This window comes from Echinops telfairi, unplaced genomic scaffold, assembly GCF_000313985.2.
Source record: "Echinops telfairi isolate 266 unplaced genomic scaffold, ASM31398v2 ScPeMD7_7405;HRSCAF=8443, whole genome shotgun sequence".
NCBI lineage: Eukaryota > Metazoa > Chordata > Mammalia > Afrosoricida > Tenrecidae > Echinops > Echinops telfairi.
The window spans coordinates 3,185,927-3,200,696 of NW_022111305.1; the positions used below are offsets into that span (position 1 = coordinate 3,185,927).

Sequence of the window (14,770 nt, forward strand, 5' to 3'; positions counted from 1 at the left end):
CTTGAGAACCCGATGAAGCACAGCTGTGCTTGAACCCACACGAAACTGTTGACTCCACAGCAACTGGGTCTGCTATTTAACAACTTAACTGACCTGTGATATGCATGTGTGTATCCAGAATGACCCGATCTAAGATTTTCAAGATTGTAGTTCTTATAGGAGCAGATTGCCTCAACTTTCTCCCTGAGAAAGGGTCTAATACAGTGGTTCTCAACCTTTCTAATGCCGTGAACCTTTACTGCAGTTCCTCATGTTGAAGTCACCTCCCCCAACCATGACGTTATTTTCGTCGCTACTTCATAACTGTAATTTTGCTACTGTTATGAATCGGGTGACCCCTGTGAAATGGTTGTCCGACACCCAAAGGGGTTGGGACCCGCAGGTTGAGAGCCGCTGGTCTAATGGATTTGAACTGCTGGCTTCATGGTTAGCAGTCTAGCATTTACCCTATATCAGCTGTATCCATATATATGTATACACACATATATGAAATATAGAAAACAGATTTTATATTAGAATACATTGCTGTGTTGCCCCCTTTTTTTTAAAGCCAACTAAAACCTACCAGTAGTTGCATATCCTTCTGTAATAATAAAACAACAAAACAAGGAGTGAACAGAAGTTGGTGAATTGTATTAACTAGTAGCAAGGATAAACTACACTATCCTTCCTTCACTGCACAAACTATTATTTTATGAATATTGGATGCTACCTGGGCTGACGCTTAGAGAAAAGCACTGTGAGTCTGGCTTCTGATTTGAATTGAGCCACTAAATTGTGACATGTGGTGAAGTCATTTAATCCTTTTCTGTGCACCTGACAATCCAGCAAAAAAGCCCCAATACCTTCCAAAACAAGAATCCATTATACAAGGGAAAACACATCTAAACTTACCGTGTTTGAGTTAACAATGATTGTTTCATTAAACATTTAATAAAAACAAAAGCTAACAGTTAAACAAACAACAACAAACTCACAGCCACAGAGTCAATGTCCACTCCTAGCGATCCTCTAGGACAGGGCTGAGCTGCCTGCGTGGATTTCTAAGACTGTACCTTTTCACAGGAGTAGAAAGCCTCATCTTTCTCTTGCCGAGTGCCTGGAGTTTTTGAACAATTATAATATTACAATAATAAAGTCAAAACTTAACAGATAAGCAAAATAATAATAATAAGTTCAAATGTAAAACCACATGCACAGAATAAATATTCCTAGAGAAAATGCCCTTGTCCCTGTACTTTTTTCCCAAGTGGCTCATAAGCCCCACTCTCCCTCCCTGCCCGGCCCCTGCAAATCATCAGTAAGACTAAGCGCTTTGGACTGAGTGTTATCTCTAATATTCTTTGAAGGGGAGCAAATGTACTTTGTCAATTAGCTAGTTACTGCCTCTTTCCTTTTAAAAAGCTCAACTTGGGCTGATTACAAGACTAGACAAAAGGAATTTTCACTGCAAGATGAGGACATTAAAAAGCAATATGATAGAGAAATAAAAAGAACGCATTAGAATGCATTATTGATCATTCAGCCTGGAAAAAATAATGGTAATTACTCTGTGAATCATAGGGAAAATGGTCCGGATCAGCTACTGTGTCTCCTCAAGTTCTATGATCTTATTGGACTCTCTTGGCGTAATAGAGATGCAAACGGTTCTTTCCGATGAACTTGACAATGTTTGAGCCAACAAAACGTTCAGGAAACAGCACACAAATGCTGTGCCTCAGTCAAACATTCACAGATACAACCTGCCTGGCCTCCTGCTTTATAGTTTCATGTTCTATGAAGTTCAACCTAGGGAAAAAAATGAAACCTGCTATTTAATTTTGATATAATAATTTTGAAGGCATACTTAAATATAGTGTATTCTACATGGTTTTTTTCCCCAGTTTGATACAAATATTTTCTCATTGTCTTCATCTTCTGCCCTGATGGTAGCAGAACAAACATTTCAAAGGGACATGCATTTTGAAGAAAAATTAATATGTATTCAAGAATACTGCATTTATATTTCAAGGATTCTAAATGTCTTTCAGAGCCTCCCCCCTACCCCCCGCTTCTCTCTATTAAATGAGCATGCCAGTAACATTTAACATTGGGATAGTGTGCCATTTCTACTTGAAAAATATTTAATCTGCTCAAAATAAGACAACGTGAAGGGCTGCACTGCAATACAAGTCGCCTCTTGCAGTTCCTCTCACAGAAAAGCAATCTTGCTCCATCACATGTTAATGGCGTAGTTTTCTACACGAAGAAGAGGGGCCACATTTCTGTCAATGAATTCATATCGGTAAAGCACAGCGTTGTTTTCAAGTTTAGTAAGAAAAATCACCAGTTTTCTTTATTACCAAAGCCATGCCCCAAACAATGTCCAACTTGAGAGGGTGGATGGCTTTGGAATCAAAAGCTAGAAAAGAGAAGATGAAGCAAACAAATTGGTGAGGCCCATATTCACGGAAAATTCTCATGAGCTGTGGGGCTTTTAGCCTGACAGCCCTGATATGTCAACTTTCCTGGATACACACATCCTAATTGGAAATGTGACATTTTATGCATACGCACGCACGCAGTCAGCATGAAAGGGCAATCCGCGTCTCAGAGAAGATTCATCTTACAAAGATAATATGTGTGTGGAAGGAGTTGAGCAGAACATACCACAAATCACTTCTGTACTTCAATTAAAAAAGCAAGAAAGCCCCTTAAATATTGCTTAGAAGGCTAAGGAATCCCACCTCACCCTACACATCTACTATTTACCTTAAGGACCTATTACTTTCCTGATCAAATGAACCAATCTACTTTGAAGAAGATATGGAGTTAATTTTGTTTACTATAAAGTAGTTCTAACATGTTGTGCTATGGCTCTCAGTAAAGCACGTTTGGACAAATATTATAAAAATATAACTGTTTTCCTTTTTGTGGATTGTTTTTCTTTACTCATAATGTTGTGCGAAGAACGCTGCTGTTTATAGGCAGGGTAGAGTAAAAGAGCAAAGCGGCACCCTGCCCTGGTGATCCTCACGACGACGACCCAAATTCACGCCTCCCATCCCGGACAGGAGACAGGCGTGGCATTCCACATGCTTGCGGCGGGGGAGTGGGCCTGCTGGTGACCAAGGAGATGCTGCAGGTTGCGCTGCTGACCTTGGGCTTGTCAGGCCACAGGGCTTCTAGGGGGCGGAGAGGACGGCGAACTACCCCAACTTCTGGTACAAACGTAGGGGTGTGCCCAAGTTTATCTACTTGCATATAGGTTCTTTTGTGCATGTATCTATTATATTCATATCCAGGAGTTCTTAAAATTTTCCCACTCATGAGCCTTTTTGCCCCAGAACTTTGCCAGTATTGCCAGTAAGACCTCAGATTCATTATGGGTTTGATTCTGAAGTTTGGGGTTGTTGGGCATTCAGAAAGCTTTCACTGTTGCCAAATTTTTGCAACCTCCCCCCGCCACACACACATTAGCTATGCCACACCATATGGGGGTGCAACCCACAGTTGGAGAAGCTTTGGTGTGGGATACAGTGTCCCTCAAATCAGGACGAATTATAGAAGGGGAATTAGCTTTTGCTTGCAACCATGACTGTTTCAAAGGACTTCACTCAAGCATGACTTCAGCCACCCTGTCACTTGATTTATGTATTGTGATGAAGTCAATTCATATGGCCCTTGATTAATAATTCCTTCTGTGATGCATTATAATTCTAGACTCTATGCCTAAGGCTACCGTACCATGTTAAAGGGTGTTCTCTGCTGTATGATGAGGGTGGGTTGCATCTTTCACACTATTTTAACAGAGGATAGGACTTAAGGCTCCACCCTTGGGGGTCCAAAACCAAAGAGCTATTGCCTGCAAGTAGACTCTGACTCATAGTGACCGTATGAGATAAAGTAGGACTGCCCCTTTGAGTTTCTGAGACTCTAACAGGAGCAGAAAATCTCATCTTTATCCCATAGAACATTTGGTGGTTTTGAACTGCTAACCATAAAGTTAGCAATCCAACATGTAATCACTTTACCACCAGGGCTCCCTTGGACTAAAAGACAAAAACCCGACTGCCATCAGAGCCATTCCTTGGTATATAAGGACCATCTCAGACACAAAGAGAAAGCCCAAGGCCATCACAAGACCACATTCCAGCTCCCTTTCTGAAGTGTGGAGGCCTGGACTAGAGGCAGCAGAGACTGTGGCTTGAGTTTTTAGTACAGAACCAGAGAAGCTGTTCAGACACGAGGGGATCATGAGACAGAGCAATAGAAGGACTTCGTGGTCCAGAAAGGCAGAGGTCAGAGGCTGAGGACCAGAGACAGACTTGGCTGTGTGGTGACTCAGAGGCTGAGGACCAGAGACGGACTTGATTGATTACTAGCCGAGGAGAGGTATTGCTGTGCACCAGTGACTGTACCCTTCCTTACTGTTGACCGACCCTGACGTGTGGGAATCTACTCACCTCCCTAATAAATGCTCGTAGTTTTGAGAATTGTCTGTGAGCTCTGTGTGGCCATTGCACACATGATTGGACCCCGCACAGAAGTAGGGTGCCACAGAAAGAATGGTTGGTGTGAGAACAGGAAACCAGAATGGAGGGGGGCGGGCTACCTGATCCCTGCCTTGTGACCCTAGGGAAGCCAGAGGAGGTCAGATATAGCCACCTCCACTGCTGTTTATTGCAAGTACTTTGAGAATCTTTTCATTGTTCAGACCTATTGTTGATTGAAATGAACATAAAGAATGCTTTTAGTAACTATGATTTTAATAGCATTTTCTGGGCTCTAGACTTGAATATACCCGTTGGGCTGTGATCCTCATTGTTTGCAGTTCAAAACCTCCAGCAGCTCCGTGGGGGAAAGACTGGGCTTTCTATCCCCCAGAACAGTTACAGTCTTGGAAACCCACCGTGGGTCGCTATTAGTCAAGATTACTCTATGGCAGTGAGTTTTGGTTTGGTTTGCAGCCTTAGATCATTATTTTGGTGAATCGAAAAGATGAAAATGAAAACAAAACCAAGCATTGCTCCAAAACTACATTTATAAATCATCGGCAGAAAATTCAGTAATACATATATCTAAACAATAATCCAAATAACACAGAAAAATATCTGAAGCAAATTAGTCCTTTGGCTTATGTACCGGTAGCTGGATAATTGTGTCAAATTTACACAAAACTACACACTAGAAACATAGTCATTCTGAGATTTCATGATTGTTCTTCACGAGAATAATTGCTTGCAATTTATCAATGCCAGTTTTGTTTATATGTTGACTTTCTACTCGGATGTACTACTCTACCTTTGTTATATTAATTTTAAGTCGTGCTCATTCAGATTCACAAAATAATTTACTCCAAAATTATACTTCTGAGATTCTCTTCTCTAAGCTTCCTAAAAGGTCTTCTTTCTGCTAATTCAATCGCCCCAAAGCATTTCCACAACCAACAAATATGAATCATGCTATAACATTTGGCTAAATCTAATCATCTACATTTTCTGAGTCTTGGATATCACTCACCTGCAATTACCCCCCTGAAATGGACTTTTGTAATTCTTACAGAACCAGCTAACCAGATTATGTGAATTAAAGTTGGAATGGGAGGCAATGTGTTGTGAGATGCAGAGAATGGATATTGAAAGATAACATGTTAGGGAACTGGCTCTACTGAGGAGCTCCTTGAACTTTTATAAAATAAGGAAATATTTGTCCTCTATTCTTGAATTATATAATGAGATTGGACAAGTACTGATCTCATGATAGATCTATATGTACATTTTTCTAATGGACTTCTAATGTATGGCAGCTTCCCCTGGAAATTACTTTAGAATCTCATATCTTATAGAATAGATTAATTTTTAGAAGAAGTCAACCAATATATACAGCTTTTTATGTCAAATTATTACCTGCACTTAAGTTCACACTGAAAATGTTGTTTTTTTCTAGAATACTTTGTTTATAAAATAGAGGAAAATTCCCTCTGTAGACCTAAATATTATATAGTATGTATTAAAGGCAGGGAGCATCACTGTATTTTTCGTAAAGATAATACTACAATAAATCACAAAATACCGAAAAAGGAGGAAAAAAGTAAGCGGTGCTTTGGTTTGGAATGATTTGTTATGCATCTGCAGGGTGAACAATGACAATGTAAAAAAAGGCTCACTTTTATTGCTGGAGCTCTGCTTCTTGGGCTTTTGTTGAGGCTGTCGGATTGTTGTGCTGAGAAGCTTGATCTGCCTTTGTATCGAAAGCTTGATCTCTGAAGGAATGAGAAACACATAACCGATCCAAGATCACAATTCAAAATATTCCAAATAAGAACAAACGTGGCGGTACATTTTCTGGAAACTAATGACAAATGAGGGTGTCATTTTCAGATATATTGTTTACCCACATATTCAGCATTACATATTGTCTACCCACTAGGCACGGGGTAGGCAATGGGATACAAGAGATGAAGAACCATAGCCATTTGCTCTTAGGGAGTTCAGTTTTTAGGTGTTGTTTGAAGAATGAGTCCCTGTATTAGTATTACCTGGGATATTTGTTAAAAATGTTGTCTCTGGCTCTCTGCTCCTCCTTGTGCAGCAGGCAGCTGCATCTTCCTTTTCCCGTGAACTCCCAGCCTAATCCTGGTGAAGGTCAGAGTCAATGGTCCCAGGGCTGCTTTCATCTCTGGCAAAGTGGACATCATTGCCAGCAATGACCCCTTCATTGACCTGAGATGCAGGGTCTACATGGTCCAGTATGACTCCACCCACGGCAAGTTCAATGGCACTGTCAAGGCTTAGAGTGGGACGCTTATCATCCATCTCTCTCCCAGGTGTGAGATCCTGCCAACATCAAGCAGGATGAAGCTGGTGCCCAGTATGTCGTAGAGTCCAGTGGCGTCTTCACAGCCGCAGAGGAGACTGGGGCTCACTTGAAGGGTAGTGCCACAAGGGTGATCATCGTCGCCCCTTCTGTCATTGCCCCCAAGTTTGTGATGGGCATGACACCACAAGAAAAATGACAGCTCCCTCAAGATTGTCAGCAATGCCCCCTACCTCACCGACTGCTTGCCCCCTCCCCACCTACTGCTCAAGGTCATCCATGAAACTTTGGCATCGTGGAGGGACTCATGACCACAATCCACACCATCACTGCCACCCAGAAGACCATGGATGGCACCCTCTGAAAACCTGGTGTGCAGGGCTGTGGGGCCGCCCAGAACATCACCCCTGCATCTACTGGTGCTGCCAAGGCTGTGTGCAAGGTTATTTCAGAATTGAGTGGGAGACTCACTGGCATGGCCTTTTGTGGCCCCACCCCCAATGTGTCTCTTGTGGATCTCACCTGGTGTCTGGAGAAAACTGCCAAGTACAATAGCATCAAAAAGGTGATGAAGCAGGCATCAGATTGTCCCCTAAAGGACATCCCGAACTACACTGAGCACCAGGTTGCCTCTTGTGACTTCAAAAGTGACACCCACCTTTCCACCTTTGATGCTGGGACTGGCATTGTCCTCAACAACTACTGTCAAGCTCTTTTCCTGGTAGGATAATGAATTTTGCTACAGCAACAGAGTGCAGGACCTGATGGTCCACATGGTATAGTAGGAGTAAGAACCTTCTCTGGACCACCAACTCCAGCAATGGCTCTAGAGCAGTGGTTCTCAACTTGTTGAATGACCCTTTCACAGGGGTTGCCCAATTCATAACAGTAGCAAAATTACAGTTATGAAGTAGCAACAAAAATAATTTTATGGTTGGGGGCGGGGTCACCACACCACGAGGAACTGTATTAAAAGGTCATGGCATTAGGAAGGTTGAGGACCACTGCACTAGAGGAAGAGAGGGGCCCTCAGTTGCTGGGAAGTCTTTGCCCCAACTCCATCCCCCAACACACTGATACTATCTCATCATCCCAAGTTTCCCTCCAGACCCCCTGAAGAAGGGGAAGGGCTTAGAAAGCCCAACTTGTCAGGAACCATCAATAAATTATACGTACTGCACCCAGCTCTCCCCAACCCCATGCCCATATATTGTCTTTTGGTTTCCAGTCTGGATTTGAATCTTCAAAGAAACAAAAACTATAAACAAACAAACTCACTGCCATAGAGTCAATGAAAACTTTTAGAGACCCTATAGGCCAGAGTAAAACATACCCTGTGAGTTTCCAAGGTTTCTTTAGGGGGTAGAAAGCCTTTTCTCACAGAGTGGCTAGTAGTTCGAACTGCTTGAACTTGCAGTTAGCAGACCGACATGTAACCATTACGCTACCAGCAGTAAACAGTATTTTGACCCTTTTGACTTAGTTTCTATGTAGCCCTTAGTACTTTAAACTGGGACTTTAAACTCTATTCTTTTGAGATGCATAGCATCCTTCACAGGCCACTCAGGAAGGACTCAACGCAATGTGGAAATCCCATTAAGAGAACTGGACTTGATCTCAAATTCACCTATTGCTCTTGGATTTAAGACTGAAACACCCTAGGGTGAGAATCAGCAGATAGCTGCTATTCCAAGCATAGAACTGACAGATGTTGGACGTTGGTTCACATCTCTTGCCTTGAGGGTGCTGAATGAATTGTGTACTGAAACTAACATGTCCTTATTATTTCAATGCTCTCTTTGTTTAATTGTGACATGTGTTAGTCTTGTAGATATGGCACTCAGATAGTCAACAATTATTGAATGTTTGTCCCTATCACCAGTCCCATTGACAAGGAGGTCTCTATGGTGAACCAGAGACATACAAGAATAAGCTATGGATATATGAATGAATTTTGGGAATACACTTAATTCTAGCCCTGATCTAAGAAAAATTAGTTCTTATGACATAGTGCTTGCCCTCCTGTAAAGATCACTGAGGTTAAAATGTGGTGAGTCAACTAGATAGTTCCTGGCTGCCAGAAGAAATAGCATTGAGGGTCTTAAAGGCTTGTCTTCAAACAAGCAGCCAAGTGGGGCATCAACAAAGTCCTCATGGAAGAAACTCATGAACCTGTGTGATCCAAGGACTGTAAATAATAAAATCCAAATCCAAAGGAGTGAACGAAAGCAGAGCTTAAATTGGCAACACCTGCATTGCAGAAGGCTATGGGTGATAGTGGAAGCCAAAATCCATTTGCAGTGTCCACACCTGGATTAAGCCTCTGATGAATATCCTCTGACCAAGGTTGAGGGATGTGAAAAGCCTGGTTATCAGACAGAGAGGGCAGTTGATTGTGGCAGACATATGTAAGTTAAAATGTAGTACAGTGAACCCTCGCCACTTCGCGCTTCGACTTCCGCGGCTTCACTCTATCGCGGTTTTTGCATAACAGCACCCACTGCCTACACCCGCTCCTTCAGAGGAAAAAGACGGCAACCCACCTGTAGAGTACATCCCTTAAGTCATTTCATAGGCTATTGATTACAGTATTTGTAAGAACTATGTATAATAATACTGTATGTGAAATATGTAATACTGTAAACTAGATGCCATAAATAATATAATAAATAATAAATGATAATTGTAACATCCAAAATGTTTTACTGCATTTTCCCTTTTTCATTTAATAAATTGGGTAATACGAGTGTAATGGTGACTAAAGGGTGTTTTTTCATGTCCTCTATGCTCTAACTACGAAAATATTTGATTTACAAATAAGGAATCCTACTTCGCGGAATTTCATTTATCACGGTAGGGTCTAGAAGCGATTAACCGCGATAAACGAGGGTTCACTGTATCTTATATTTTGATCTCCCTTTTGACACATTTTGAAATTGTTTCCGTTAAAAATACATGAAGGGGAAACTCACTATGGCTTTCCCCCTTAGTGACTCCCCACTGACCATAGATCAGGAATATGACCAACTCTGCTATTAGGCAGAATGCATTGGGCAGTGAACTATTGCAGATGCAGTTAGGTAAAACCGTAACGCCTTATCATTATATATCCCTGGTTATCCTTTCAAATTTGCTTTAGGTTTTAATATGTTATGCGTCCCTTTCAATTGAGGTTTTTATCTTTTTCTGGTAGTTTTATAATCATTTGTCAATTTGAAAGGATTAAGAGTGAAGGGGTGAAGTCTAGCCTGTAAATCAGGTCATAGTCAATGAGGCCTCTGTGTGGGCATGGCCTTCTCCTGAGGATTCTGGGAATTCCGGTATTCCTGCTTGGAGGCAGGACATTCCCTCTCTCTCTCTGCTCACTCCTTGTGAGGCATTTCTGACAAGAATCCATGTGGAGAGCCCTGCCAGCACCGAGATGCTTACGATGCCACAGGATCCACAAGACTTCCCACCCGCTGGCCTGTGATCTTCCTGCACTTGGCATCATTGTATGTGTTTCGTGAGTCTGAAGAGGACTTTATAGATTGGTATCAGACATATGGACTAATATCGGACTTACGGACTTGATCTGGACTGGGCTGGGATGTTTTCTCAATATTCAATTGCTCTTTTCTATAAAGCTCTTTCCTAGATACATATGTGTATTTATGAATTCGTATCATTAGTCTACTCGGACTAACACACTGTTCTACATTGTTATTGTTATTAGATGTTTGTTGGTTTTAGATGATTTCCTGCATATGAAATCCAGGAAATGCAAATCTATAGAGTCAATGGTTCCTTGGGGATTTGGTAGGGGACGTTGTAGGGATATGAGCTAACAATGGTTACAAGAGTACAAGAATGAAGAAAATGTTCTAAAATAGATTGTGGTGATACTTATACAACTCTTCTGGATGTTATTGAACTGTTGAATCATATAATATGTGAATAATACGCCAATAAACTGTTAAAAAACCCGTCAATTCCATCAATTCAATTCGGACTCTTAGCCACACTATAGGACAAAGTTAAACTACCCCTTAGGGTTTCTGAGGAGGTACATTTTTACGGGAGTAGAAAGTCTTATCATTCTCTGTGAAGCAGCTGATGGGTTCAAAGGGCCAACCTTGTGGTTAGGAGTGTACTACATCATCCACTACACCACATCTCTGAAGTACACAGCGGTAATGCTTTTAGCAAACTCCCTTGGCCAATGGTATGTGTCCACATTTTTAAAATGTAGTGAAGAGAGGCAGGCTATTGCTGAGGAAGGAATTGGAACTTCAGTACACCAGGGGCTAAACCTGGGAGAGTGTCTGCCTTTCTTATCTTTGAGATTTTTATTCCACCAAATGAGGGGGAAGAAGTTGCTAAGGTTATCTCAGGTAAGGGATATTTTGCCAAGGTACCCAATACTGGGTGCTATAATACCCTATTTTCTCCCTTCCTCACAGTTCTTTACTTGCTGTTATAACCTAGGAAGCGATGGATGAGTGAACATGGCAATGGAAATTGAATGCATGAAACAATTTGCTTTTGAGTTTCATAAACCAAGATCTAGACAAAATGCATTCTGTCTTCCTCCCTGTCACTGAGTAGAGGCCGATTTACCCTATCGGACAAAGTGGAACTGCCCCGTGAGTTTCTGGAACTGTAACTCTTCACGTGAGTAGAATGCCCACTCTCTCTACCTCAGAGTGACTGGTGGTTTCAAACTGCTGACCTTGCGGTTAGCAGGCCAATGTGTAATACCACTGCCATCAGAGTTCCCAGTGTACATTCGATTTGTTGTTGCTATTAGGTGCCATCAAGTTAGTTCGGACCCACAGCAACCCCCTGCACGAGCGAAGCACTTCCGGGTCCTGCACCGTCTTCACCCGTGTTCCTATGCTGGAGCCCACAGTTGCAGCCACTGTGTCCATCCATTTCCTCGAGGACCTCCCTCTTGTTCGCTGTCCCCCTACTTTACCACTCTCTTTAGAAGACCATCAAAAGGAGTGAGAGCCACTGTTTGTCTGGAAATACCTAGATGATGTGACATCTCCTGGGTTAAGGGGAGAGCGACCAAATGAGTCCGATTCTGCCAGAGTCAAGTGCAATCTGTTTGATTATGACAACATGATGTTAAATTTCCTGTCCACATTCACATACAGATTATGAGCATGTATTTTCCTGCAAATTCCTGAGCCTGGGTGGTGTAGTGGTTATGTTGGGCTGGGGCTGACATGTTTGGCAGTCAAAACTACCAGCAACTCCTCCGGAGGAGGACTGGGATTTCTAAACAGTTCCAGTCAGAACTCATAAACAGTTACAGTCTAGCAAACCCACAGTGGCTTGCTCGGAGTCAGCATGGATTCGATGGCAGTGCGTTTATTGGTTTTCAAATTCCAACTCATCCTTATAGACCTCGTTTGAGAGTTCATATAACTTTTGTGAAATCTTCTCTTTGTCTTTTTAGAAGACACAGTCATTTTCCTTCCATCTCCACACTGTGTCCTGTGTTTATTTCCGCTATTGTGAGCACTCTATCTCATGAAGATTGTCATTTGTGAATCCTAAGGGCCTTCCGGGGAACCTTCATACACTGTCTTCATTTTGAGCTATGGATTGCTACATAGTAACCACTTAACAAACATACCGGGGATTTATTTCCATAAAATATGTAAAGTGCCTAATAATAGCAGGGAGCTACAGGGAATTTTTTTTTTTTTGTAAGAAAGGAGCAGAATGACTAGAGATGGGAATTGGTGTAGGATATTAAGATACAGCTGGAAAGAGTAATTAGCTTTCCAGCAGCCAGTGTATAAAGACAACAATGTTCATTCGAATAATTTTCATTGATAAAAGATACCAGATCACTGGAAAGAGCAAGAAACATCTTCCCTCAGAACTCAGAAATAATTGTCACACGGCAATAAAAGTGAAATAGAAAATCACAACAAACTCTGACAGTGTATTGACAGCAGCAAATAGCATCACTATTTCACCAAAACAACAACAACAACATCACCCCCTAAAAAACCAAAACTCATTGCTATGAAGTCGATGCCTACTCATAGTGGCCCTGCAGGACAGAGTACAATTGCCCCTGTGAGTTCCCAAAACTGCCACTGTGGGAGTAGAAAGCCTCACCTTTCTCCAACGGAGCAGCAGAAGGTTTCAATCTGCTCACCTTACAGTTAGCAGCTCAATGGAAGCCACTATGAAAACATCTCTGCCTTCTGCGAAGAGGCAAGGTAAAATCTTAATTCACAGTTCCAAGATGAGTTGGAAGAGTTAATGTAATGTAGTGCGGGCATCTCGCTCTCGGTATCAGAAAGGATTCAGACCTGAAGATGAGGGAATTCAGGAGACAAATGGCGACCTCCTTTCTCCTTCTGAAGCAGCCTTTGTCTCCACGGGTTCCGTGAAATGTCGATGTTCTGTACTGCTGGTTGAAAGATAACCCACAGGCTTTAGAATTTAGTCATCTGAGTGGGAAAGTTGAGATTTTGGTAAAATAATTAAAGCACTGAACCTGTGTGCCTTATCCCTGGATGTCTGTTATAGAATTGTCTTCAGCCAAGGCCAAGCCTTTCTTCAACAGCCATTTTGTCTTTTAAGGGAAATATGAATGCTCTAGCAAGAGGTAAAATAAATCCCGAAACTTCCTATTATTAAGATGGAACAAGATTAATTTAGCCAAATAGAAGGAGATAGCAGAGTTTCCCAGAAGGCTCCTCAGCATGAAGGTGACCTTGGTGGAATGCTTCATTAAGCAGCACTGAGACATCACTCAGGAACCTACCAATTGGTTTTCCATGAATAATGTCTGTGTGCAGAATATTTCTGAGGGTTGAAAATTTTTAAAAATCATTTTGTTGGGGGCTCGTACAATTCTTTTCACAATCCATACATATATCCATTGTGTCAAGCACATTTGTACATTTGTTGCCATCATCACTCTCAAAACATTTGCTTTTTACTTGAGCCCTTAATATCAGCTCCTCATTTTCCCCCTCCCTCCTCAAGGGTTGAATTTTTTTACACAACATTCATCTAATTTGATTTCATACAATTGCCTTTTTTTACTAAAATTTATATATTAGCCCTATAATCACACATTTTTATCCCAAACTTTTGTCCCACTAAGTGATACACCATTTAAAAATTTATTTTGTCGGCAAGTATTAATTTTTATGTTCTCTTAGCCACCGATGAAGGGATACAGCAAGTTCAGCAACCACAAAGATCATAGGCATAGAACTTTTGCAAAACCAAAATTAAAACGACGTAGAGCGTAATTTCAATATTGTTCATCTCCATCATCCACTTTTAAAAGTGAATATGTTAGTGCAGAAGCAAAATTAAATAATATTTCATAAAAATAAGATTCTGGGAGGAATGGGGGTTAAATAATATCCAAACTCTTTCATGAACTTATATGTAGTAACATTTTATTAAAACAATACAAATGGAATTTAGGAATCTGTGCTAATGATCAAAACCGCCCAGCAGTCATCTCTGTTTGTCATACTCTGACGGCCTGCCTATTGTGATGCTGTAGACTATGTCATCAGTATACGGCATTGCATATATCATGGACTGCCAGAAGAAGGAACAAGTTGGTCTTAGAAGAAATATAGTAAAATACTTTGTAGAAGTGCGTATGGAGAGACGTTGTCTCGTGTTTTTTGGACGTGTTATCAGGAGGGACTAGCCCCTAACGGAGGACTGGTAAAGTGTCTACACAGAAAGGAAGACCTTCATCCAGATGTGTTGAGACCATGGCCACTACCATGGCATCAAACATAGCACTCGTGAGGTTGGCTCAAGGCCAGGCAGTGTTTTCTTCTGGACGGTTGCTCCAAGTCCGAACCAACATGACTGAAAACAATAAACATGATTAGCTCTCACTTCAGTCCTCAAGCATATATGAGAAGTGTTCAGAATGTGTGGAAAAATTCCATTATCTTTTATTTCCATTTTCCTATGATTTTTTTTT

General features: G+C 41.4%; 1 pseudogene; it reads left to right on the forward strand.

The window, feature by feature from the left end:
• LOC101663431 overlaps window positions 1-14,770 on the forward strand; it is a 153,555-nt pseudogene that overhangs the window by 136,304 nt on the left and 2,481 nt on the right.